Source organism: Falco punctatus (genome assembly GCF_963210335.1).
Source record: "Falco punctatus genome assembly, chromosome: 4".
NCBI lineage: Eukaryota > Metazoa > Chordata > Aves > Falconiformes > Falconidae > Falco > Falco punctatus.
The window spans coordinates 42,949,756-42,977,437 of NC_137583.1; the positions used below are offsets into that span (position 1 = coordinate 42,949,756).

Here is a 27,682-nt window from a genome sequence, read left to right on the forward strand (position 1 = left end):
CTGATTCTTTCCTGCTGAGATCTCCACCTAGAAACGCACCAGATGCCAGTGATGATACAGCACCATGAGCAACCGGCACCTGCGGCAGCTGCCAGGCCAACAGGTACCAGGGGAACCTGACGGCACCATCGTCACCTGGCGTGTGCCATTTTCTGAAAACCAAAGAGACTTCATGAAATTTTGTACAGTTTAGCTCTTGCGAAACAGACATCTTTTTCAGGCATTTTCAGAAGCACGGGTGGAAAGTTCAAACTGAACAGCAACAGGCAATGATTCCAGCTGCTTTTTTCTCCAGGATTCCTGCAATGTAAGAGTTTTGATCAGCAGCATCAATGCTTGTATAAATTATAACTTTAGACTGCTGAATAGCAGGGTGGACTCCTCTAAGACTTTTAGAGTGGGGTTTTTAATTAGTATTATTTCTTTTCCTTAAAGGAGGCAATGCCAAGATCTTTGTTTTATTATAGTCAGTTATCAGTATGGTCACGTGAGGTGTCAGTTCTCATTTTCACCAGGCGATTCTGTCACAGGCCTAAACTAAGAGACATGCCAATCCAAACAAAAATACCTACTGAGCATAAATGGCCTAAATTACTTTGTCAGTGCTACAAAACCATTCCTGGGTATTTAATACAGCTTTTTAGAAAAAAGGCACCCTAAGACCAATGTCTTTTAATTCAAAATTCATGAGCTCTATTAATTTATCAAGTTTGTATTTTTATTGAATCTTACATGGCTCCCTCAAGCCAAGGACATCCCAAAGCTAATTAAATAGAAACTATCACATTAACTGTACTCAGTGATCAGGCTCCATGCTTAGTTATTGAGCCTTTTCCATTAACACAATACCAAACTTTTTCAAATTACCTGAAAATACACAAACTTATATGAATTAACAAATCAGCATGACCAGTATTGAAGCTGCCTTTTTACTAGTACCTATATAAAAGCCTAAAAAACACAACTTGTGTATAAAAGATACGAAATAGCAATTGGCCATTATGCATGGAGAATATAGAAATAGATATGTATTATTTTATAGATGAGGATGAGGGAACTTCCATTTTTTAATAGACACAGCTGGAACTCAAGTTAGTTTCTTCTTTTCAATTAGGCAATGTGAGACAATGTATCAGTATATAGTTTCAGACAGCAGGCTCACATGATAGGATATAGACATTATTTTCCTAGCTTCATTCTACGTGATCACACGTGGCTGAGCAGGTGCTCTATGTTGCAGTGATGATTTTGCTCAGGCCAAACAATGCTACTTTAAAGTTGACAGAACAGCCACCCAAGCACTTAGTAATTTATTTGCTTTAAAACCCTTCACCATGTAGTTTTCAACCAGTTTAAGTGTTTAAGCTTCTCTTGTGCTATTAATATTTAAGGCACTTCACATTTTTTCAGTAGGTAACTATCTTAAGTCCTAGTGTCAACCCCAAGATGTCCACCACCTTTATATAAGAATGAAGATATGCAAAAAAAAAAAAGCATATACAGCAATTAAAGCTATATTGAACTCACATAGCTAAAAGCACAGAAAACGTGGAACAAAGCCAGCATTAGTTCAGCTGCTTCGCAAACAGTTCCATATAACTTATTTCTAGATTAAACATATGTAAACACATTAGTGTTTTTTGACAATTTCACAGAGATTTTTCACTTAGATTATAAACAATGGACTATTTTGCTACAGATCACAGGGCTGGCAAGCAAAATACCCAATGAGCAAAAATTCTGCCTGTGTGAAATAGTCCTCGCAATCACAGAATGGTCAGGGGTGGATGGGACCTTGGGAGATCATCCAGTCCAGCCCCCCGCTAGAGCAGGGTCTCCTACCGCAGGTTGCACAGAGTCATGTCCAGGTAGGTTTGAACGTCTCCAGAGAAGGAGACCCCGCAGCCTCCTGGGCAGCCTGTGCCAGTGCTCTGTCACCTGCAAGGTGAAGCAGCTCTTCCTCGTATTCAGATGGAACTCCTTGTGTTGCAGTTTGTGCCTCTTGCCCCTTGTCCTGTCACTGGGCACCGCTGAAAGGAGCCTGGCCCCATCCTCTTGACACTCACCCTTAAGATATTTGTAGATACTGATAAGATCCCCCTCAGTCTTCTCCAGGCTAAACAGGCCCAGGTGTCTCAGCCTCTCCCCACAAGGGAGATGCTCCAGTCCCTCATCATCTTTGTAGCCCTTCGTGGCCCCTCTCCAGTATTTCCCAGTCTCTCCTGACCTAGGGAGCCCAGCACTGGATACAGCACTCCAGACGCGGCCGCACCCGGGCAGAGCAGAGGGGGAGGATCACCTCCCTCACCCTGCTGGCCACGTTCCTCCTCATGCACCCCAGGACACCACTGGCCTTCTGGGCCACACAGGCACACTGCTGGCCCATGGGCAACTTGCTGCCCACCAGCACACCCAGTTCCTTCTCTGCAGAGCTGCCTCCCAGCAGGTCAGCCCCAGCCTGCACTGGTGTGTGCGGTTGTTCCTCCCCAGGGGCAGGTGCCTTTGTTGAACTTCATGAGGTTCACATAATCAACCTAAATCTGAAGTCAGTCCTACTACTTCCAGAAACCCATTGGCTCACTCAAAGGAAAAGTCACAGCTCCCCAGCATATATTATAGGTGAGACAAAAGCACTGAACAGCTTACTAAGCAGCATCAGGCTAATTAACATCATATCGGCTCTAATTGAAAGCAATCTGGAAGTCTCAGCTTTTTAGTAGAACTCTTTGAGTACACAGTGATGTGAAAAGCTAATGCTGACACCAAGAAGTATGTAGTTACCTAGCTCTCAAATCCCAGAAGACAGCTGGATAGTAATTGTTCACTGGAGTGTAGTCTGGAGCCACCAGTAAGAGATAATCCAGCCACTGTGTTGCTATTTCCTTCATGTTACTTTAATCAGACATGCTGTTGCTAGCACGCAGAACTACATGGGTTGGCTAATTTATCTCAGTGTTACTCAAGAAGTCCAGAACAGGAACAAGATCAGAACCTCAGCTCCTTCATCACCTAGAGGTCCCCTGTTCTTTCCAAGTTACTTCATGAAATCTGCAGTCCAAGACACCTATCAATTCAACTGTCCATTTCTTACAGAATAATACCTGTCACAATTTTAATTTTCTTAATGAAGATGTAATTAATGCTTGCATTTGTCAGGTCATGCAAACCCTGACCTACTTCTTTGCACTGCTATGAGTAGCGAGAAACTTATCAATTTGACAAACTAATTAAAGATAAGTTCTGATAAGAGACTTTAACTTGAGTGTGGGCATCAAGGACGTAGCCAAAATAAGCCAAGAAAAATGAGAGCCCTTTAAAACCAAATGAACTTCAGCAACCTCTTACTGCATATTTTCTCCACATTACTGCTGTCCAGGTAAATAGAAAGGTATAATGAAAACTAAGAATCTAAAATGGTCACCATGATCAACTCACTAGATTACCCCTTCCTTGCTACCAGATCCAATTTTTAGAGGATTTGTTCTAAAGGATACATGAAAGACCAAGACTTTCACATAAACCCACACAAAATTCTTCAAGCTACACTGCTATGGTATAAACATGGCAATGCTTACCTTCCTAAACTAGCGGTGCAAATAGAAGAGTATTCCAGGGTTTTCTTTTCCCCCACAGGTGCCAATGGGTCGTGCTCGGGAACACTATTAAGCAGGATGTAAAACAACTTTTAAACCCAAACCAGCTTCTAAACTCAAGAGTCAGTGTGTTAAGGCATGTACTTAAAAGTGAACTTACCCTGCGCCTCTTTCATCCCACAGAAGTAGTCCTTAATATATTTAAAAAATTGTTCCAGAAGAGAAGGTCCAGAAGCAGTAATGGAAGCCTGAGCTGTTTCACAAAAAGATTTCTTGCATAGAAAGAGTACAGCACTATAAAAATGAGCTTCAAGGATGCATTTCAAATTTAAATAGAGTCTATTATCAAGATATAACATTTTCGTGCATCATTTTATATTGAGAAAAGCTGTGTAGCCTGAGAAGTGGAAGTGTCTAGCTCTTTCTGGCATAAAAGTCCTCCTCTGTTCTGTGACAGAAGTGTCATATGAGCCACGGATGAAAATTTAGGTTCTCTTATACTTACCTCCCTATCAAGTGTAAGTTCCGTAATTTTCCAATTTATTTCAGAGACAGCAACGAACAGATGACAAAACGTTTGCTTGTGTCATGGTATTCCCATGCCCTGTGACAGCCTAGCCCTCCACGGGGTCAACAGCAGCCCTTCGCTGTCACAATTACCCAGGGGAAACGCATTACACTGAGTGACACCACCACAAAGCCCCAGTCTCCTTTTTCTTCCGTCTCCATCATTCCACAGGGGCCTTAAATATCTTCATTAACTGTCTCATTCCCTATTTAATAGCTATTTTAAGCTGTATTTCAAGATGAAGCAGTGACTCAAAAGACTGAGTATTGAGGTAAAAAATTAGATCTAAATTCTAATGCTCTGTCACTTAGAGTAATGCCTCTTGGTCCTGATCTCTACTGCAGTCCATTAAATCACTATGATGGTAAAATATCTGAAGTAACAAGGAAGCATATGATGTAAAACATGGTCAGAGTAGAAAGATTAGAAAGGAAATATGAAAAAAGAAATAATGCAAGTCCATCTCAGGAGGAGCAAACTGTGGAACTGTGAAAGCCAGACTGCCCCACAGAACCCATAATTCACGGCTGCTGCACCTTCCTCGTACCGCAAAGGGTAAGTGTCACCACAGTGAAAAGCTTTTCATTTCCATGTTTATGCTGACATAGCACTGAGGAAACAATGGCAGAAAGCTGTTGGTGCCTAAATAACCAACCTAGTATCAATCACGCAGAAATCATTTGCCATTTTAGGAAATCCCATCCTAATTGATCTAAGTAATTGGCTCTGCTAATATTAGAGGGTTCTTCTTTTGCCTTAAAATCATGCAAGGTATGTTGAGGGAGCATCACATACTTTAACAGGGACAGTGCTCCCTCTAGAATCATTCTGAGATTCTCTTTCTCTTCCCTGTTGCTCTTCTTCTATGACCTTACTTAAAATACTTCAGCCACATTATAAAAACTCTTATTGGACAAAAAAAATAAAACATTTTTGACGATGACCAGTTAAACCAGAACTTTACACTGCAAAAAAATTGAGGGTCTCAGTGCACTTCCAAGCACCTAAACTCTTGGGCTGAACACCTCTTGCCTGGAGATACAAGGTCCAAAATTTAATGACCTCAGAGGTACTATTATCTCAGTAAGTTTAGAAAAGGGCCCTGAGGGTCAGAGTTCAGGAGAGTACACACAGTAGGATGAGAAAATATGGCCTGTTAATGCTGCTTCTGTGTCTGTACAGCACCCCAAGTGGACTTCCATATGCAGAGTGCATGATGCTAGATCATTTTTAAGCTGACAAATTCAGATCCCAACTTACGTTCCAAAACTCACTCAGGGTAACACACAGTCTCAGGGGAAAAGGCCAGGAGCACAAATGTCCTCCACCAATGTACATGCGATCACCTTTAATCCTTTGTTCTCCAAACCATGAAGCCTTACACAAACTAAAATACACACAACAAACTAACAAAAAAAATAGGGCTTATTATGATGAATAAAACACTTCAGATTTTAGCATGTAAAATTAAAAAGTTAACGTGACAATAGGCAACTGAAGCTCATTTATTTTTGGATTGTGCATTTGTGTCACTTCAACTGTATATAAAAGGTTCTTCCCTAATTCATATGGCTTTTTAGTAGTTTGCATAATGCAGAAACTAACAGCAGAAACTAAGCAGAGTCTGTAATATGACTTCATTGCAGTTGATAGAAATGGAACAGCAAATGAAGTATCCAATATCTGCTCTGAACTGGAAGATATTATGACTTACCAAATTATGTTAGATCTAATTTGGCAAAAAGAAAGTCACTGTAAGTTAAATCTTTCCTCAAAATTGCTGTCAGGAAGTCCATGCAGGCATCAAAGCAGTACTAGGATGAAATCCTAAGTCCTGTTTTATTATTAATACAATTTCATTAACACCTTTTGTAGTAGTGATTTCTACATATCTGCAGAAGAGGCTTTTCAGTTTTAATCTCTATATATCACCACTACTCAGTCTATTGTGTGATGCTGTGGCAGAGCAGCTGCTGCTGTATTGATTATACCTTCATATCTATATTTTGTCTCATTGATTAAAAGTCATCAAAACTTGTTTATACTTATTTGAAGGTAATATCTAGGCTGCCTCACTTGTAAATGAAGGTATAAGCAGGCTGTTTAGCATGTTAATACGTTAGCAAGCCAACAACATTCCTGCTTCATTCTGATGGAGTCTCACACTCTAAGCATTTTCACCAGGAATTAAAGTATTAAGCTTATATTGCAACAACAATTAATGCTTTTTATTTTCCTGACAGTCTTCTGACTCTTCAGTCTAGGGTTTCAAAGCAATTTATTGGTACAAATAAATTATTTCTCAACAGTCTGCAAGGTAAGAAGTACCTTTGTTTCTCAAGGGGCAAAAGCAATGTACTGAGGAGCATGCAGTCATGTTCAAACTGGTCTAACAACCAGCCTGCAGAGCCAGAGAAATGACACAAGACTTCCAGCTATGGTTTAGGCTTTGCATACAGTCCACACTTCTGACTATCAAGACCTATATCTCACAATTCATGCACTGAAAATCAGAAACAATTCAGGAAAACAATCAAATTAATCAGAAATGCATGTAAGATTTTACAGCCAAGTGACAATTTTTTAATCATAAAATTGACCACTTTCCTACCTCTAACTCCATTAAGTGTTATTTCATCTACATTCTCAACTCTGATACTTTAGAGCAAATATAACTCCCAATGCATAATGAAGATTCTTCTTTGAAAAGAAAATTGTGTGAATATAATTGGTTGCAAATTTTGAAGCTTGAAACCAGGGAAAAATTATTAGCTTCATCTCTTCAGCATTTGAATTTTCCCCAACACACACTTAAAGGTACAACTTCTGGGGGTTATAAGAATCAAAAAGTACAGGAACAGCTATAGTTTTTTATAACCTTGCTAAGTTTAGAAATAATATTGAGAACACAGTAGTGTTCAGATGACCCAGACCATGGTTCCCTAACTTACAGACAGAAACAGATGACAGCAAGCAAGAATATAACTGTTTCTTGCAAGAGATGACCAGAAAACTGACTGATTTCAGTCTGCTGTTCATCATTGCCACCACAAAATGACAGATGCCCCGCTGACGTTATGGCAATGCAGGGTCCCGAGTGTAGATTTCAAGACAAATGAAAAGGCTAATATGATTGATTGGAAGAAGACATCTCACAGTGTCATACAACTTCAAGTGTCATGGACCTTTTAAAAAAATGTATTTAATTAGTCAACATATTTTAAGCAACAGCAATTACTTCCTTTAAAACCTCACTTTGCTTGTGCCCTTAAAAATCCTGTGGCTGCTTCATGAAAGACCAGCATAGATAGAAGCTAAAGTTCAATGCAGACAAGGAGCAAGCAAACTAGAATTACTGCAAGGACCCCTAATTTCAGTGTACATGACCTGTGGCTTCTGAGTTGGTATGCTATGTTACTATAATAAGTTCTCTCTCTTTTCCCAATAAAGCTTATTTGATCCATAGCAAGAAAAAAGTCTTAATCAAGGCAGAGGAAACACCACCTTCAAGATCTAGACTTTTAGAATTACTTTCACTATGGCTCACCAAAAAACAGGATGTGTGAATGCCTGAAAAAACTAGGTATAGAAAAATTCAGCAGGAGTACAAAGAACAATAATGATGCCTGAGGTCATGCAATATAGAGCTATTTACAAAGTTTAAGCCAGAAAAGCCTTCATAATATATTTGACCAAATAAGAGGTCCAATAACTGATCTAGTTAATGTCTGCCTCCTGTCTCAAAAATAAAAATGATCATGTACAGTTTGAAAAAAATGTCCCGCTAAAAGTGGAAGTTGCAAATTATCAAAAAACTTCTACCTACACAAGCTATAGCATCAAAATGAACCTTAAGTCACTGGACTATGAAACTTCTTCACTTCATTAGGTAAGGAAAACACCAAGTGCTACTTCTATATTTGTATTTAAAAAGCTACTAATAAAATGCTTTCAGTTAAACATTCTTGTTGCTTTTCTTTTAAGTAAAAGCAAGAAAGGCCTCATCAATGCTGCCATCTACAGAGCACTTCTCCATATCAAAATATTTATTTTTTTTTTTAAATTAAGGCCGTGAGATTTTGCATTGCCTGATAATAAACTGCTTGGAAACCAAACGTACACCACCTCAGTTTCTACTTGCAGTAGTCCCAAACAGAGTTATATTCTATGCCTTTTTTTCATGGGGGGAAAAGGGGGAAGAGCCACAGGATAACCATGATTTCCAAACAATTTCAGAGACAGTCACATCCACTCAGTGCTGTGGCTGTCACCTGCAGTAGTAATGCACCACTCACTTCAGCAGTTTACAGGGAATATAAAAATCAAGGAAGAACAGTGAAAGAATTGCGCATAAATAGCTGAACTAAAGGTAAAAAAGCCTTCAGTATAGCCAGGAACATTTTCACCTTTCTTTTGCTTTTCCACAAAAACAAACCAAACCAAGTAACCTAGATGAGTAAAATAATTAGTTCTGATAAATACATTCTATCTCAAAATATAACATTTCTTATTTCATAAACCACTGTAACTGCTTCGTCACGATTTCCAAGTTTCAGAAGGTACAAGCAAATTTCTACATAGAAAAAGCTAAGTGAAAAGTATGACAAAAAATATAAATACAAATGAAAGTAGATAAAACGATCTCTATAGCAACATTTTGTCTTGCTTTACAATAGGGACAATAACTATATAATTTGAAAGGGTGTTTTGAATTATATAATACCGCAAACTCAGGCAGCTTGCTTTAACATAGATAAAGCTTGTTCTAGAAGGTACAATTATGATGATAACTCTGCTTTGCCTTGTCTTCAGTCAGCTCTTCTGTAAACAGCAGGTTTTGCTGTGTAAGACCATGTTTCAGCCCCAAATACACTAAATCCCATGGGGTGTGCTCTCTTCTATAACCACAGAATGCACTCCAGTTGGGGAATGAAGTCATATTGGTTCATGCATTTCCAATGCTAAACCTTTAGCTCAATACACAGAGCCAGGTGAGCTCCACAGCCCAGGAAACAGTGCTTGTTCTGACAGAGAAAGCTGGCCCTGCTCCAGCAGCTTGCCAGTCCCTTACAGACATGGTCATCTTCTGTCCGCGAGATTCCTGATCGAGTGTACTTGACTATTCAAGCTGCACACATTGCCAGCACAGGTGAAAACTAGGAAAGAAAATGAAGCTTTTGCCATAAAACATTTCTGTATGCTGCTGTGAGAGCACAACCCTCAGAGCTTGGTGTTGCCAGAGCTGTTTCCACAGCTCCTGCTCCCCCTGCAGCACAACCAACCCTGTCCTCTCCCACTGACAGCTCCTCCTGCCCAGGATCCCTTCACAAAAATGGTCCTGCCTTTTCCCAAGCCTTTGCCCTGTTCACAGCCCTTCCCAGACCAACCACCCCCTGCTCCTACACCAGGAGGAATACTTGTATTCAAGATCTAACACGAATGTCCTGGTGTCTGTTCACAGGATTGTACAGGATCTGCCAAAAATTTCAGCTGAATCCTGGGCACCATGCCTGCTCCTCAGCCATACTGTATCTAATTCCAGCAAGTTCATATTCTCCTGCTGACTGGCATTTTAAGCAGACGATCTGACAGTTAGTAGTTACCATCACTCGTAAGTGTACCTACAGAATTCATTGCATGCGTGGTAAATCCCCTGATTTTTCGCACAAAGCGCCAATCCATTCCAAGAAGTGAGTCAGCAGGGACCTGCCATAAGCACTTGTACCTTAGAAACTAAAAAAAGTTTATAGAAATGTTAGCAAAGCATCTACAATATGTTATATAAGTGAATCCAGCATGCAGGTTGGCGATCTCTGCAGTGGGTTTCACAGGCACACGTATGCCTTTTTACAGTGGCCAGCATTTCCAGTAAATGACATTCAAAAGCAGAACTTGTCAATAAAAAGGGTGGCATTAAACAGCTGTACACTTTCAAAGCTCATACTCAGTAATTCACAAAATCCAGCCTCTGGGCAGTAATGTTCCAGTCACTTTTGTACAGCAACGAGACCCGAGACTATCAGAGACCTGAGGTACACGCACACGTGAAAATATGATGCAGCTATCACATATGCTGAGCCACTGGACATCGATATCTTCCTGCTGTTTGCAGCAAATATAAACCTTACAATGTCTACCAGGTGAATTTCTCTAGCATTTGGCTGTAACACCACATACCTGAGGCTGTGCAAAAGCTGCTTCTGCAGAGCATGGCGCAGGTACAAATAAACACCTACTCAGCTGACTTGCAGGGTTGTGTTTCCACTTTACCACAACACTGAACAGGCTCTAAACAGATTTTACTAACTTCTCCATTCTACAGAAAACTTGAAGGAAGAAAACCAAGATACTGAAGGCCCTTCCCTTTCAACCTCTATTTCTAGCTCGTTCCCCTGCGTTCATGATATAACATGCGATGGAAGGAGGTAACAACATAAGCAACAGTGCAGCACAGACCATGTCCTCCTTTAAGCACATCAGGCACCATGCAGAAAACATGTCAGCAAGCTCAAACGAGCAAACACGCATTTGCTTTAATTTCATTTATAAAGTTATGTACAAATCATAGTTTGGAGAGAAGTTGTTTCTCTTCTAACTTCATAGGAATTTCAACTACTTAGTTTTATTTTTAACACAACAATTCTCTAGAAGCCAAAGATTCAGGCAGCCTATCTTAAGCCTGAAGATACAAGATCAGTTGAAAGCAAAACTGGCTAGGCCAGCTCTGAAGTTACCAGCACAGAGGATACCCTTTATTAAGGAGGTTTTCACCAGCAGGTTCTTGTAGACACTAAGTACCTACCTAAAAAAAAAAATATGTAAGAAGAAAAGCTGCCAAACCTTTTCAACGGACATGCAGATATCACATGGATGAAAGGGGCAAATGTATTGAAAAGGTCATGGCAAATAAGTTTGCTGCTAATTCTGTAACCAGCACAGTTACATATGAAACAGACATTGCTAGAAGAAATCTCTAGGTAAACATTCACTCCACCTATTTTTATTTGCCTTCATACAACTTTTCCTTGTGTTTTTACATACTTGCTTCCCTGCACAAACATTAAAAATTAAGAATGTCTAACGAAAGCCATTCAGGCACTATTTCATGCATTCAGCCCAATGAGAAGCAACTTTTCCCTTTTCTTTTTATTCTCCAGCTACAATGGAACAACAAAATGATAAATGTAACTATACAAACCACTGGTAAAAGTATGTCAGCCCTTATCATATCCATTTGTTCAATCTTACTGCAAAGGATGCCCTTTGGCTGTTCATTCCTCAGAGCAAACATCAACTCCTCCACAGGTACATGTGCAATCTTCTTTAACCTTTAAAAGGCTTTGAGCACAGAAATTTTAAGAGTTACCAACAGCATTACAACACAAAGTCAGATCATCTTGCTTTATCTATGATTTGCCAGACTATAATTGTGCAGAAAGCTGCAAAAGCGGATCTTTTTGCTGAAAGTCTGGAACAGAAGAACCTCCCAACAGTTACAGATATCTGTGTCTGGACTGAACGTTACTTCTGATCCACTTGCTGAGCATTAGTTTCACTCCCAATGACATTTTGGGTTCACTAGTCAACGTGTGATCCAGGAGCAGAACACATTCTAAAATGTAATTAAAATGCATTATTAAACCTTTCCAAAATCCCAAACCTATATGGAATACATAAATACACCATCAAACAGCCTACTATATCTCAAGCAGGTAGCAAAAATCTGCATAAAATTCTTTTTGAGAATAAATTTAAATGCTTGTTTTTCCAGGAAACTAAGTATCAGCACGAAGTAATGAGTGAATTCTCTGACACTGCTGAATTACCATCTGCCTGCAGAGATAAAGTCTACACAGAAGTGACTAATGCACCAACGCACAATGAGATGAGCATCCAACGCTACAAGACGCTCCATCCCCTTGGCATGCATGGGGTGCCAGGTGCAGAATAGCCTATGTATCATCCTGGGTAACATCATGACTGGTTTAGTGGGAAGCTAGCTGCTTACCACCCCTTGAGGCTGACTGCTGGATTCAGTGTGACATCCAGCGTAAAACTTCTGTAATTGCTCAGTCATAACCAAATATATGCAACAGCATCATTGCACTATGACAACTACTTTCCCTCTCACATCTGGTACTCACTAAAACTTTTCCTTGGAGGTGGACGTATCTCAGTCCTCTTTCTGACTGTGGGATCACTGCCCACCATTCAGTAAGACCGAAGCCACCTCACTTGTTTGTGAAGTCTTTCAAGGTCTCCACACATATAGGCACCTAAGCTAAGACTTGCTTTAGGGTCACTGTCCACACGGAAAGAAGCAGAACCATTTGGTTCACTGCGGTGAACAAACAGCCTTTGCATCCTTGAGATCTATCAAACTAATAGTTGCATCTCACAGTCTGATCCCACTAGCAGTCACTGAACCATCACTTCTCCAAGTAATTCTCACATTCATGTTGCCCAATTACCCCAAGAATGTAAAAATACACTTGCCAGTATCCAGCCATGTTTCAACATTTTTTTTTCGTGTTAGGTGGCATTAATACACTAGCCTTTTATTTATTTAAATATTTTTCTAATCAGAAAATAGTTTGAGGGGGTTTATGTGAAACATTAACCAAAAAATTACTATTTGATATAGTCTGCAACTCCTTAAATATTAATGAGAATTCATTTTAAGAGATAAAGGAAATCAAATGTGACATCTTCTATAACCAACTTTTTAATCTTTTGCCTTATAAAGTGATCCTTGTATGCTGTTACGAGCTAACAAAAGCTCAGACTAGTGACCAGTCCTTACCTGTTTTCATTTGCCAGAGCAACAAAACTCAGTTATCTTCATTGTATATATTTGCATCTTTGTGCTATAATAAAAATCCATTTGATTTCATGTAGAATGAGTATGTTCTGGCAAGCTCAGCAACGAATCATAGTCTGCATCTAGCATAATGTTTAAGTATTTTTGCACAAAGCTGTACCTACGGAAGACTTAGAGACTTTTAAGTTTGGGACATGCCTTGCCTCTGCCTCTTGGGTGTCTTTACTTCCACAAGGTTGCACTTCATTGCAGGGTCGACTGAGCAAAGGCTTGTGAAGTTGTCCCTTGGGTGCTCCCTCATCTCTGATCATGCCTGTCTAATCATTTATTTTTTCTGAGATAACCATGTTCTCCATCTTTCTGTCATAAGGAGGGGAAAAAAACACAAAAAACAAACCCCATATTTTTCAAGGTTATTAGAAGTGCTTTATGATTAGTAACTATGGGTATTCTCCTCAACATTTGCTTGCCTGATAAAAATTCACACTCATTTTTTGTGTTGACTTTTAAGAAACCTCAAACATTTATCTTTGTGTGAATTTGTTGAAAATAAGAGATGTAATGGTAAATTTCTTTATATAATGGTAATACACCATACAGTTATATAGCACATTTAGTTTGTATAACAGCTTTTCTGCATTTTGCTCAAACAGATCTTTACTGTATCTCAGAAAAAGTGAGAATGAACTGAAAGCAGGCAGAAAAAACAACTCCTGCACAACCCTAGCTTCAAAATGAGAGACACCATCATCTCCCAGTTCAGCAAAAAGAGATAATAATATCCACTGACCTTTTCACAGTGTTTTTTCAACATAGAGACCATATTATTTTCAGAATTTCCAAAACTTGCACATGCTTTATACAGGTTACCCATCTGGACAGGAAACCTAATGTATCAGAATATGATTAATTTACTGTATAGGAACAGGTCATCTGCACAATTCAGTGGATATATCAAGCATTTCCAGGTGACCTGGGCAAAGATCCCAGATGATCCTACTCTAGCAAAAGATTTATTCAGACAGTGAAACCCTCTATGCATGTGCGTGTACAGTAGTCCTAATTACGGGTGTTTTTTAAAAAGTCTATTAAAGCACATTTTTTTCTAATATTAAATGTTTAATAATTAATTCATTCCTGTTACAAACTTACCAGTTTGTTTTACAAATGTACCATGGATTTTTGGGGGAGAAGATCTATAAATTCCTCTTACTGCTTTAATTATTTCAATGTACTTTGATCTTTAGCAATAATATTTTTGTTTCATATCAGATTCATATTTCCAATTCCAATCTAATAATCCAAAAATCTATATCCCGCATTTTCAGCTTTATAACCCATTTTTAAAGCCAACAGACAAGCACCCCCTGATAGATTAAGCTCTCTTGAACCAGTTGGACCTTGTTGATATGTGGCACAGAAGCTCACAATCCACAATACTGCTCTGTGAGAAGTGGACACTAAATGAAGCAGACTCCTTTCAGCCTTCCTGGCTCGGAATGATTACTGAACAGATGTGGCAAGTAATGATATGCTGCACAAGCTGGGAATGACTTGGACTCCTACAGCTGTGGTTAGACACTGCAGCTAAGCAATTTGCTCATGTTCACACAGGAGGAAAACTCCAACCAGCAGAGCTCTAGTTTCAGTCAGTGGATGTTCTGTCCCTTCCCTCCCTGCCTTCCTTGACCTCATCCCCTTCGTTTCCCCCAAGACACACAAGCTGATACATCAATAGAAAGGTCTCTCTCACCTCTACAGGTGACAAAATTGAGCACAGACCTTGATGTCTTGTCTGAAGACATGACTTTAAAGATCTGGAGTCATAACCCAAAACACAGTCATAACTACAGATATATCAGATATATAATAGCCACCTATTTTTTGTAAAGTAAGAAATAATACAGTAACAACTCTGCCGCTACCTTTGCAGTGAATCAAACACAGCATAACTAGTTTTGGTCTTCTAATAGACGTCACACCAGCAAATTACATTAAAAAACCAACAGCACCACTTCCACTAGTGATAGGTCGTATCATTACCTTGAACAGGAAAACTTTGCTACATGGAAACCTACATTTCAGAACAGAAACTCTTTCCAAGAGGAAAGCAGCAATATAAACGATCAGCTGCTTAAATAATTCTTTATTGAATCAAATATTATATTTTGCCACAGGTAGATTTGTCAGACTACAAATGGCCCTGGGATAACTGTATTTGAAGATTTATTTTCTTTTTTAATGACTGATATGTATTTAACAAAGCCATAAGACTTGGGACAGTACATGGTGACATTGAAAACTAGCTCATGTTATTAAATTCCTATAAAGATTCCATCTGTTCAGCTTTATTCAAGTCTTTTAAAATAAATAAAGCTTAACTCCTGATAGTAAGATGTAAACATAATGACTACGGTGACTTCAGACCAGCAATCTCTTGATTATTACTCTTACAGTGGATTCTAAATGTATGACCAGCAGATTCAGTACCAGTATTTTAGTGAAATACTCACAGGTTTATCCAGAGGATTCATTCTTGTTCAACCGCTTTTGTATTATTTTTGCAACACTTTGCATGGCCCTCCATGCAGATCTCATCTCTTTGTATAAGACAAGTACACTTCAGCTATTGAATAATTCAGTCCTACTATTATTTTGGTACAGAAGACATTAATACAGACCAAAACAACCAACCTTAAAGAGAATTCAAAAAGACAGAGCTGGTGAGGTCGGTAAAGTTTACATTGAAGAAGCATCTGCCTGTGGTCAAATCTGCTGATGAAAAGGTTGCGTGTATCCCCTCAGAACTATTCATGATGCCAGCAGAAGCACAATTCTCATTCAAGGTCAAGAAACAGGGACCTACAGGTGAGTAAAGCTGCAACTAACACACAGGGTGAGTGGCCATGCCTGGACAAATGAGAAAAGCCAGTTCTTAGCAGGTCAGTCAGACAACCGCATGCTTTCGCTGAAGTTAGGACAACCAAAAGCAATGTGCAGAGGGCTCCGGGGGTGCTGGCTGGCAATAGGCTCGCTGTGAGTCAGCAGTGTGCCCTGGCAGCCAAGAGAGCAAACTGCAGCCCGGAGCGCAGCAAACAGCATAGCCAGCCAGTCAAAAGGGTGACTATCCTGCTGCGTTCTGGATGGGTGCAGCCTCACCTTGAGTGCTGGGTGCCGTTCTGGGCCCCACAATTTAAGACTGAATGCATCCAGAGGGCAACAAAGCTGATGAAAGGGCTGAAGGCATGTCGTGTGAGAAGTGGCTAGGGACTTTGAGTTTGTCTGGTTTGGAGAAAAAGCGTCTGAGGAGTGACCTCATTGCTCTCTACAGCTTCCTGAGGAGGGGAAGGCAGAGGTGCTGATCTCTTCTCCCTGGGATCCAGCAACAGGACATGTGGGAATGGTTCAAAGCTGTGCCAGGAGAGGTTTAGACTGGACATTAGGAAGCATTTATTTACCAATAGGGTGGTAAAATATTGGAACAGGCTTCTTACAGAGGTGGTTGATGCCCCAAGCCCTTAATAACATGCCTTAATTTAGCCAGCCCTGAATTGGTCAAGCAGTTGCACTAGATGATCATTCTAGGTCCCTTCCAACTGAAATAGTCTATTGTAAATTGGGCACAGCCTGACCAATGCAACAGTCCAGGGGTTTATGCTCTGTGCACATACACAGCAGAAAATAAAACAGAAGTCTAGTTTCTGGATTTAAATTTATGCCATCTCTTGCCCTATATTTGAGTATGGAAACATTCTTAGAGTTACAAAATAAATGGTACTCCAGCTGAACTGCAGGAAGATATTCTTTTCCCTGTGACTAGGAACAGTGATGGAAACCTCAAGCCACCCCACAACGGCACTCAGTGCAGGTGAAGACTGTGCTTGGCAGGATTCAAAGTCATGACTCAAAAATTAATTCCATATTCCATGACTCAAAAATTAATTCCATATTCACCTTCCCCTGAATCAAGTCCCTTTTCTTTGTACCAGAAGCAAATATTCTAAAAAATAAAAAACATCCATAAAAGAAGTCATTTTATATGGCTCTGATCACTCACAGAAGGCTTAGCAGTACTTCTCAGAAATGCAAAAATGCGCTATTTCCTATGTATTTCCTCTGCAAAAGAAGGAATTATGCCGTCTGCATGGAAACAGACTTTTATCATATCTAATTTTACTAGACTCCGACATCTTAAGTAATTGCAAAATTTTCATACTAGCTCTGCCTTTCTAGCTGCAGGATTCACAAGGGGACTTGCTGCAACAAATAAGATTTGCAGTGCACTTGGCAGAAAACTGACCTGGTTATTGATAAATGTTACATGGCATTCTAGATGCTGTGAATGTTTGTTCAGGGTACTTGATTGCTCTCCTGCTACCCATCATTCATTCACAGGATTCATTTAGTTAACTGCAGCTCAAACGTGGTCCTTATTTGAACATTTCAAGAATCTCTATATAATCCCTGCATTCTAGTATATCAGCATTACTTGAGCATACATACTTCAATTTCATGTTGAATTCAGAAACCTCAGACCAACATTACACAAAGAACAACCCAGATAGTTTGGAAAGACTTTGTTCATACTTCTTGTGGCAAGAAAACTGTATACCGCTTGTATATGTGATACGAGTTCAGCAAGGCATGCTTTGCTATAAAAGCAGACACTTAACTGAGTTATCTGTTTTATAAACATAAGGGATTTTATTGTTTTAGTGACTTATTTCACTTATTGATAATGTTTAGATGTCTTCTCTTTCTTGTTGCAGTGAAGGATAGCACAAGACAAGGGATGCTTGTAAAAATATTTTGGCCAGTTATGCGCCCAAACAAATGTCCTCAATTGCCTATGGCACATACATGTAATTAGACACTATATTTCTTCTAAGGCATAAGGCTCCTTAAAGACATGGTTGAATAAGCACATCAAAATATGGAGTTTCTCAAGAGCTGAGCTGGAAAGGTCAGGAGAAAACTATTAAAACCTGTAACTTCTTTCTCTTTGGAGAAAAGAGAACAGCAAACCACGGAGAAAGGCAAACAAGGAAAAGGAGATGAAGAAAGTTGTTATAAAAACATTCATTTGGCAGAAGAAGAAGCTGAACATTTCTAAACTATATTACAGATTCAATCATTAGTATTAATTTATCCTCCACCTGTCAGGCTTCTGTGTGCACCATCATGATTTTGCAGCCCCTTCTTCTCCTGCGTGTCTGGTTGCGGGCACTCAGGGCCACCTGATAGAGCACAGCTGTGTAACATCAGGTCTGGTGGGAAAAGATGAGAGAAAGAGCTGAAAGAAGCCTTCTTGGGGACTCACATGGAGTTGTGTTGAAGTTCAGGCTCTTGGCCTTTGTATGAGCTGTGTTCCAAGTGTCTGTGCAAACCACCTACCTTATTGATCCAGACCCGACACCAACTGCAGATTGACTTCCCAGCTTGACCAACCTGCCTGGTCATCATGGATTTATCTTTAAATGGCTGTGACTAAACCTGGCTATTATAGCCGAACCTGTTCCGCTCTTGTTGTGTGGCTAGTGTGGGACAGCATACTTGGCAAGGACACTGTCTTGCTCTCACTCTAGGCCCACCTTCTGACCCAGAGAAACCTGTCCTCACTGCATGCTAACATCAGGACCCAAGTAAAACAACTGGTCATCTTTGGTTTAGTTTTCTATTAGTTGTTGATAATCTTCTGTGGCTAGTATAGATTCTGTCACCAAAATATTGACATGAGAGTAGTTTCTTGAGTTCAGTGAAGTCTTTGGAGAAGAGATTGATTGTGTTCATATACTTGTTTCTGTAATTAGGACTTGGACTGAGTAGATTATGGTAAAGCCTAGTTGCAGTTGGAATAAAATGATCCTATCCTGGATTTGTGTACAGCAAAAGATTTCATGTACATCAAATCATGCAAAGAATATGACTAATAGAAACCATATTTATGGATAGATGAGATACCCAGAAGACTAGTAATCAAGCACACATGAAAGCTGTTAACTAAACAAAATCCATGTTCAGGTCTGCACATTTGAATAGGCTGAAGATGTCTAAAGAACTATGGAGCAAGTGCACTGCTGTGGAAAAGCTTGTTCCACATTTACATAATCTTAATTTCATTATTCTACAAACTAGAAGATTTGGTTTAGTAAATTCCTTGCATACAATTGTTATTTGCATAGACAAAGCACGGGCAACATTTCCTAACTGTTAAACAGAAAGTTCTTTTAAACCTGGGTAGCTGCTTTTATTTTCTGCCTAATAATATTCATTTCTGCTTCTTTAAGATACACATAAAGGTCCTTCTAGAAAAGCCACATTCTCATATTCCGTATCGTATTCCAGAGTAGCCGGTGTGCCACAATGTCCATCCCTCTGCTACCATGGAGGGAAGCGAACTGAACCTCTGCACAGCCAGGGACTAGCACATCTGTGATTACAAGCTTGAGGTCAGAAGATGAGATTCAGAAACAAATAGCAGGTCAAATGCACAGGATGGTACACTGCTTGGTGGACTGCATAAACACCTCTTGAAATACTGGATATAGTAAAGAAACTGTGCTATTCAATGATCATCTTGAGAATACTTATTAGCAAATACGATTACAAAAGTAAAATCAGGAGAGAGAAGACCAGTGGGAATCATTAACAATTCCACTTAAACCTAAGAGAGGAATTGTGTAGAAGGTTTGTTGCTTAGGTAGGTAAACACATATCATTGAATATTTTGTATTCTGCTAAGATGCTCCAGTCCCTTAAGACATTTCTCTTTGCCAGTCACTTCTATTTCAGATCACCAGTCTATAAAAAGAAACCACTAATATATACTAGCATACATGCAGCAAGAGCTAGTATCTATATAAATATCCCTCAGAAGATAGTTGCCCACTCCCTATCATCTCATGTAAAGACACAAAAGGAAAGCTAGGAGTTTGCAAGAAATCCTCTTTAATACAAAATTCTTGAAATCCTTTTGAAGTAGGTTGGAGAGCAGGGGTACAAATATAAGAGAAAGTCCCTAGATCTCCACCCAACACTTTCACATCTTTGAATTACTGAAGTAGCATGCCACAGAGCACCCACTTCACAAGTCCAACACAATACTCATAGCTAACAGATTTAGTTCAAAAAAGAGCAGTAAACCAGTTAAACCAAGTCATCATGGAAGCAGTGTTGAAAATAACACAATTGTCTTGAACTGAAGTCATTTGCATGGCTGCATTTTTTGGTGTTCCCAGTTTTCCCCACAGTGAAAGATTTTTCCTGGGGCACAGACTGGTCTTTTCCTCAAGAACGCTTGATCAAGCCAGTTCAATAGTGCTGACAGCCACGTGGACTGTCAAGCTAAGCCAACAAGAAAGATCTCACCGCACTATAGAATCAGACATAAAGATAAATTTTGCTTTAAAAGCCTTGTTTCCTTGCAGAATTTAAACCCCAGTCCATATACTTAATTCTTTTTAAGTATCCTGCTTTTGGAAGCTAAATTAAATTAAATTAAACCTGAAAATAAAAAAAAAAGCAAACACTACCAATCAAAACTGCAAACAAAAGACAATCTTTAGATTCCAGACCATGAAGTAGAGAAGTAACCATATCCCTGGACTGAGGCTATCTTCTAGAAAGATATTTTCTATAACATCCTGAATGCTTTCCAATGGTGTTTATGAATTCCCCCACTACTGAAATGGATGAGTACACTGCAAAGAGCTAACTATAAAAACTGTAAAACAGAGAGCTCATTTTTCTCCAGTTGTGAGTTCCAAACAACAGTATCATTAAACATACCTCTTGCCCAGCCAAGATATTATTTTATTGCATGCAGTAAACTCTGTCCTGTCACATCAAGAGCCTTCTTAAATGACTGACTTGTCTAACTGTCTAACTGCTAACCTCTGTGGGCTTTTCACCCAACTTGTGTGAGAAGGGTGGTTTTTTGGAGACTGCTGAAAAACAGAGGGAGCTTTACTAATAGCTATAATTACATGCTCGGGGTAATTTAGTTGAAAATGAGCTGCACAGTGTTTTCATGTGGCTCTAATATTGCTATGTCTCACAGTTAGGGGAGAAGCAGGAAGTCACAGAGAACCTACAAATTAGATAAATTGGATCAAAGCTAAGAAAACCATCTGCAGATTTACCTGTGACAACCTGTTTGCTCAACAACACAGGCAGTGATGAAGCAAACAAGCAAAGCACTAGCATATGCTGCTCAACAGACAGCAGTAAACCACAGTAGAAAGCAAATTTTATTGCTAGGTCCTATTCCTAAGTAACATGAAAATGTTTTCATATTTCATCACTGAGAGCATGCCCTGCATATTAACACAGTGGAAGAGTCACAAGTTAGCACTGTCAATGCAGCTTAATCATCCACCTCTGCTGCCCAGGCGAGCAACAGGTTCAGAATAATATGAGGACACATCTGTTCCTACTGTTCTATCTTAAAAAACGAAAATTATATCACTGAATTCCTCAACCAGGTCAAAGATCTGCAAAATTCTTCAGGTCTTAAACACCTCCTTTGTCCTGTACTACTCAAATGCTCAGCCTTTGATTCCTGATTACTTAGAAATCCAACTGTGCTGGACCCTCAAAGGCGTGAGGGACACAGGTGAAGGGAGCAGTGTCAATACAAAAGAAAAGTCAAACCAGAAAGCAGCAAAGGTCTCCCCGAGAAAGCTTATCCATATGCAATGGTGGCTGCCTGCTGTCTTGCATGACTTGAAAGAAGAAAAAAAATCCTGCTCGCTTCTTTTCACTCCATAGAGGCTTCATTTGTTTTTCAGAGAGGAATGGTGCAGCAGGTATTGCTACAATAGCCTGTGACAGAGAACATTTCCCCCAGACCCCTTGCAAGCCCCACAACCTCGCAACTGTCCAGCACACGGGTCATAAGGTTGACATGACAGAAGCCTTTCATGGCTGATGTTTCCTTTTCTCAATCAGCACTCAAGGGTTTTGCAAATGCCCTTCTGCCCCAAGAGTTTTTGTATGGATTACCTCACAGCATATCTCTTATCACCTTGGGTTTATAAACAGTGTTATTAAGAGCCACCAATGTGTCTGAAAAGATGCATTCTGCAATAGAAAGCACATTCACATCCAGCCAGAAAGGATCACTGGATGTTTCCCACGCCTTTCTCACCATGGATTACACCTATCTCACCCAGTTTCTTGTGTGCTGTAGGCAGACATCAGACTACAGACCATAGATCTTCCAGCTCAAATACATGTTGGAATTGATTCCATTTCATATGTCACATTTCATTTCTCATTATTTGAAGTATTATTGAATTTCCTTGGAGCTGCAAATATCTCGAACCAGACTCTCCCTTGTCAAGAGACACTGCAGCAATATCTTTCTATGGATAGGTCAGACATTTCTCCAAAATCTATGATGAAACGTGTGAGGTTTTCTTCAACCTCTCACTGGGTACGCTCAGTATGCCTCAATCCGTGCCAGGTGCTCTAGGCACACAGCAGATATTGTACTCATATTTGACATGTAAATTGGCACGGCTTGCCCAGGTACCATAAAAATAGACAGCACTTAAAAAAATAAATATCAGTGAGTACATTTGGAAGACGGAAATCTTTCCTACCAGAATTCTCTTAGGGAAGAATAAACCTCTCAACAGAGAAAATGATGAAAAAGTGAAAAGCTATCAAAAGAAAAGGGTGGTGAGAAAACTGCATCCCCTTCAGAATAAATCATATCGTTTTCCATATCTTTAAAGGACACTGCTAAACATAATGACTAATATTTGTGAACAATTAGGCAAATCTCTACTGAGTTTGCTCCACATGAAAGCAGCTTTAGAGGTTAAACGTTTTTATTCCAAAAGAAAGCTTAAAGATTAAGCAAAATCGCATTGTGGAGTGCTTTGGTTAATGGCATCTTCATAAACAGAGACTATACCTCGACATAACTGGCTGTATGTGCACATACATGTGTGCTCGTGTATGTGTGCCGATTGTCCTTTCTGTAACAGAAAAACTCTACATTTAGAATTTTCTCCCAAATCTTAATATAAATATTGGCAGCTGTTGTTACCTTTGTTGCAGAGAGATTGGTCCTTGGCAGGTCACAGACTTGGAAGTTAAATAAGAACACTGCAGAATCACAGGAATACCAGCACTGGGAAACAGGTTTACATAAATTCTCTAAAGTGAATGCAAACTTTTTTGACAGCTGATCGAGTTCTCATGCCGGACAACATCCTGGAAGACCATCTAGAGATCTGGCTTCTGCCAGCTTTGGTTTTACATCAGCCAGTATTTCTGCAGTTGGTGACAAAAGCAAATCCTACTCTACACCCAAAATGATCATACAAATATGTTTTGCCACTACTAGAAAAGCTCTTTACACTACTCTTAATGGAAGAAATAAAGTCACATTTTTACAGTGTGTTGAGTGTACTTAGGAGTCTCAGCATTTGAGGTTTTGTTTATGTATTTTGAGGACTACGAGGTGAACTTTTAAGGACTGAGCTTTTTTTCACACTTCACCTCAGACCAAAGACCTTCTGATGCATTTCCAACCACAAAAGTTTCAACATAACCCTTGGGCTATGTTGAAAAAGCAGCCTTTTATAAGCAAAGCTTTGTTCAGGGATAAGCCATTGAAATGTTCCTATGGACTTCATTATATTTTTTGGTCAACACAACACAGAAAAATCTACAGAATGGACAATGAGATAGGTAAAACAGTTCTATAGCAAGAATAGATGTGCCTTTTGTTTAAGGCCTAGGATCCCAACGATCATGTTGGTTAGTATTCAAACAGCCCTGCACTGAACCACTTGCTCTCAGCACTATCCAAAGATTAAACAACTTGGGCTCTTTGGACACGGGAGTATTTCAGTAGCCATCTAACACTAGACCCAGACGAGCAGCATAGTCTCAAGCCTTGCCGTTGCTTGTAGTAATAGAACAGTAGGTTAGACAACAGCCACAGAGCAATCCAGCCAACTGCCAATGATGACAGTGAGATTAAAACAGGAAATTTGGAATAATCCAACAGGCAACAGAGAACAAGATACTGAACTTGGATTGTCATAGTAAGAAGCTGTAAGCCATTTTGAATGGTGGCCCATCAGAAAACTATCACTGTGTCACAAAATGAATTATCTGAATATTAATGACAGTCAACGAGAAGTTCTCGCTTAAACATCTTTCTATTTTTCAACGAGCTATAAAAGAATGTACCAAAAGTAGGAGAATGCCATTATCATTTTGTGCCACTTTTATAGGCATGCACAAATCAAGGCAATCTCTGTGAGGCACTGCTAAGATTTCACCTATAAAACTGCCTGCCGTTTTAAAACCCCGTGGCAGAAGTGTCAGACAAAAGGACACGTAAAGAACAGAAAATTACTTAAATAGCTAAAGAAATTGAATTATGAGGAATACATTAAAGAAACACATTTATAATTCTGTAGTTAATAAAAAGGCTAAGGAGGAACTAAAATTTGATTAACTGCTTTTCAGATTTCTGTGTGCTTCATGTATTACATTACAGAATTAGATGTAGCTTCTCTGAATATGTTCTGATCGTTATCAATACTACAAAATCACATCCTTATGTCAAGAAAAACAATCCTGGCTAGCCAGAGAATAATTATTTTAAGCAGTATATTCCCCAATGAAAAGGGAAAAAAAAAAAAAAAAACAAAACATTTATATAATAAACAGAGAAATTAAGATAATAGAAATCCTCCACTATTGATTTCATTTAAATCATATTAAAACTAGCAGACAATAAAACTTCACAATACTGAATTAGAGTCTTGTAGATTATTAGATTGTCTTTGTGCTTCAATTATCAAGTACACTCACGCACACTTCAATCACTATTATACTCTGCATTTCTTTCAAAAATTTAGAAGTGTGTTTCGGATTTGGATTATTTATACATTTACCCCTTCACACATTCCAAATTATTAAACACCTATTAGGAATATCCAGAATACATGGATTTTTGCAGTTTAGGAAACTTCTACATCACCTTGCACATGAGGACAGAGAAAAAGGAGGAAAGTTTAGAATCTATATTGGAGCAATTTTGTTATTGTACTAAAAACAGTTTTTAAGGTCTTTAAAGAGGCAGAGGAAGCAGTATTTTATTTAATGTTTCTGTTAAAAGGTACTCACACATATGCAGACTATCTTTACTCAAAATACCCTGCAAAGCCTGCTGGAGTAGTGAATTGATCTGAATGGAATTTGATGATCCAAGCTATTTTTTCAAAAGCTGCCACTATATTTTTTTTTTCCAGATATTATATCTTATATCTGGAAGTATAAGTGCCAGACCTTTTATTTTCTAGCACTTCTACGATTACCATATAAAAATATACTTAGATTAAGTTATTAGTAAAATATCAGATTTGGGGGATAGTACTGCACTTTTTCTCAGCCTTTTTAATTTCATGCTCTAGAGCCTAAACTTTAAAGCTATGAGCTCATCCCCTGTGGCATTGCAGTTCTCCACTTTTTGGCACAGAATATGCAAATGAGACCCAGTCCATACAGTTCTATAAATCAGTTACATCTAACTTTCTCTTTTGGAAACTGAGTTTAAAAAAAGTTTTCCAGCTAATTTAAGGTTCTCCAGAATTCAAATAGAAAAAGCGTATAGAAACCCACTCAAAATTAAATAAATAAGCAAATATCCCCAGGACTTATACATTTCTTTTTCAAAGTCACCTGCAGTCTACTGTATTTTCATTCTTATTCTATATAAAACCATTTTTAAAAACTTATGCTTGAAAGACCAAGGGAGGAAAGACTTGGTTCAGGCAACAGTAGCAAGTGAGTGCAGATGCCTCGTTCCAGGCATGGGGGATTCATTTCTTGGTTAATACTGCATTCAGTTGCATGATTTTTCATCTATGTAAATAGATTTGCAACATTCACCATATTTCAATGTTCTCTTTGTTTCACTGCCTTTCATTGAAAGCGCACCATCCTTGAAAACACTTGGACAAGAAAACTAGGACAACTGTAACACTTGATCATTCCGGTATCATAATCTCAATATAAACAGAACAGTGAAAAGATAAAAATACATTCAGTGCTTATGTTAAATTCTAAAGAGGGTGTTGCCATCTGTATGCATCAAATACCAAATACTAAGATAAAACCAAATAAAGACCTCAAAGGCAGGCAATTTTTATGTCACTTGAAATGCTGAAAACTTTTTTTTCCCACACCAATTCCAGATTAGCAACATCTGAGCTTCTCTTCTCCTTCCATTTTTATTTCCAATAATCTCTCATTAATTTTTCTAATTGTTTCTTATTAATGCATATAAATACCTGAAGGAAAGGTGTAAAGGAGATGGAGCCAAGCTCCTTTTAGTGGTGCCCAGTGACAGGACCAGAGGAGGTGGGCACAAAGTGGAACATAGGAGGTTCCCTCCAAACATCAGGAAACACGTTTTCCCTGTGTGGGTGCCTGAGCACTGGCACAGGCTGCCTGGGGAGGCTGCGGAGTCGCCATCCCTGGGGATATTCAAAAGCTGTCTGGGCATGGACCCGGGCAACCTGCTCTAGGTGGCCCTGCTGGAGAAGTAGGGTCAGACCAGGTGACGTCCAGAGGTTCCTTCCAGCCTCAACCAGTCTGTGATTTTTTTGTCACTGATGGAGCAGATCCTTAAAATACCCATGCACATCTCCATGAATGCTCTGCGGTTAACGGTGCAGTATCAGAATAATGAAACTATGACTGATAAAAGCCATGTTATGAGAACAGAATGAGGAATCATCAGTCCTCTGTACAGCAATCTCAGCCCGTGGGCAACTTATTATTAGGGCAAATTAGGCTAAGAGCCAAACTGCAGAAAACACTGATTTATACAGGGCAGTTAGTCTGTCAATAATATGGTAAACTACATTTGTTCTGAGGTGTATGTGTCAGATGCTATTTGCTCAAAGTATCTAATGAATAAAAGGGTAGGACAGTGCTGTCATTTCAACTTGGATCAAAACTCACATTTTATATACCTTACAGGATTCTTTATAAATGTAAGCAACAACAGCATTTTATTATCTAATAAATTAGGTCTCTTCATTAACTTAACCAAACAGTGCAGAGTTCTAAAGAAAAAGCTAGTACGTTGATAGATGGGATATTCTTTTCCAAAAGTATATTTTATATGCTGATGGCCATACTCCTGCAATGTGAGAAACTATGCAAATGAGCATGCCATAAACTAATTTCTTTATTTGACATCTAAGTCAGCTCTGAATGAATCAGAACCACCAAAGTATTTTCATAACAAGAGTGACCACAGAATAAATACAGAATAATTTTTTTTCAATGGTAGTAAGCAAGCTGCAGCCATGAGAGAAGACTGATGCAATACACCAGGAGTGCTTCTCATTTACACACCTGAATTATAAAGAAATGTTCTACATTCCCCCTTGGGGAAGAGGTGAAATATGCTCCACTGAGCCGGAAACTCACTGCTCTTGATTTTTCTGCCTTAGGTTGACTTGGATATTCCCTCTGTAAAGCTGGCAGAGTCATAGTGGGAAATTCCAAAGGAAACAGTCAAATTTCTTGATGTCATGTCATGAAGTCATGCTTTTCTGTTTTGGTTTGGTTTTTTTTTCTGTGTGTGTGCATACATACATCTATATATACATTTTTACACAACACTCTCCAGGAACACTTCATCCTGCCTTGCTCCCT

The 27,682-nt window shown here is 39.1% G+C and overlaps 1 protein-coding gene across 5 annotated transcripts in view; it reads right to left on the bottom strand.

Annotated features, from left to right (window-relative positions):
- The window catches only part of GRIN2A (glutamate ionotropic receptor NMDA type subunit 2A), a 219,652-nt gene that overhangs the window by 146,223 nt on the left and 45,747 nt on the right, over positions 1-27,682 (bottom strand). The window contains exon 1 of one of the 5 annotated variants that reach the window (XM_080386784.1): positions 1-27,682. This exon is cut by the window's right edge and continues 10,169 nt beyond it. The exons of the other annotated variants lie outside the window; for them this stretch is intronic. The gene's annotated coding sequence lies outside the window, so the exon portion shown is untranslated. 5 annotated transcript variants of the gene reach the window in all.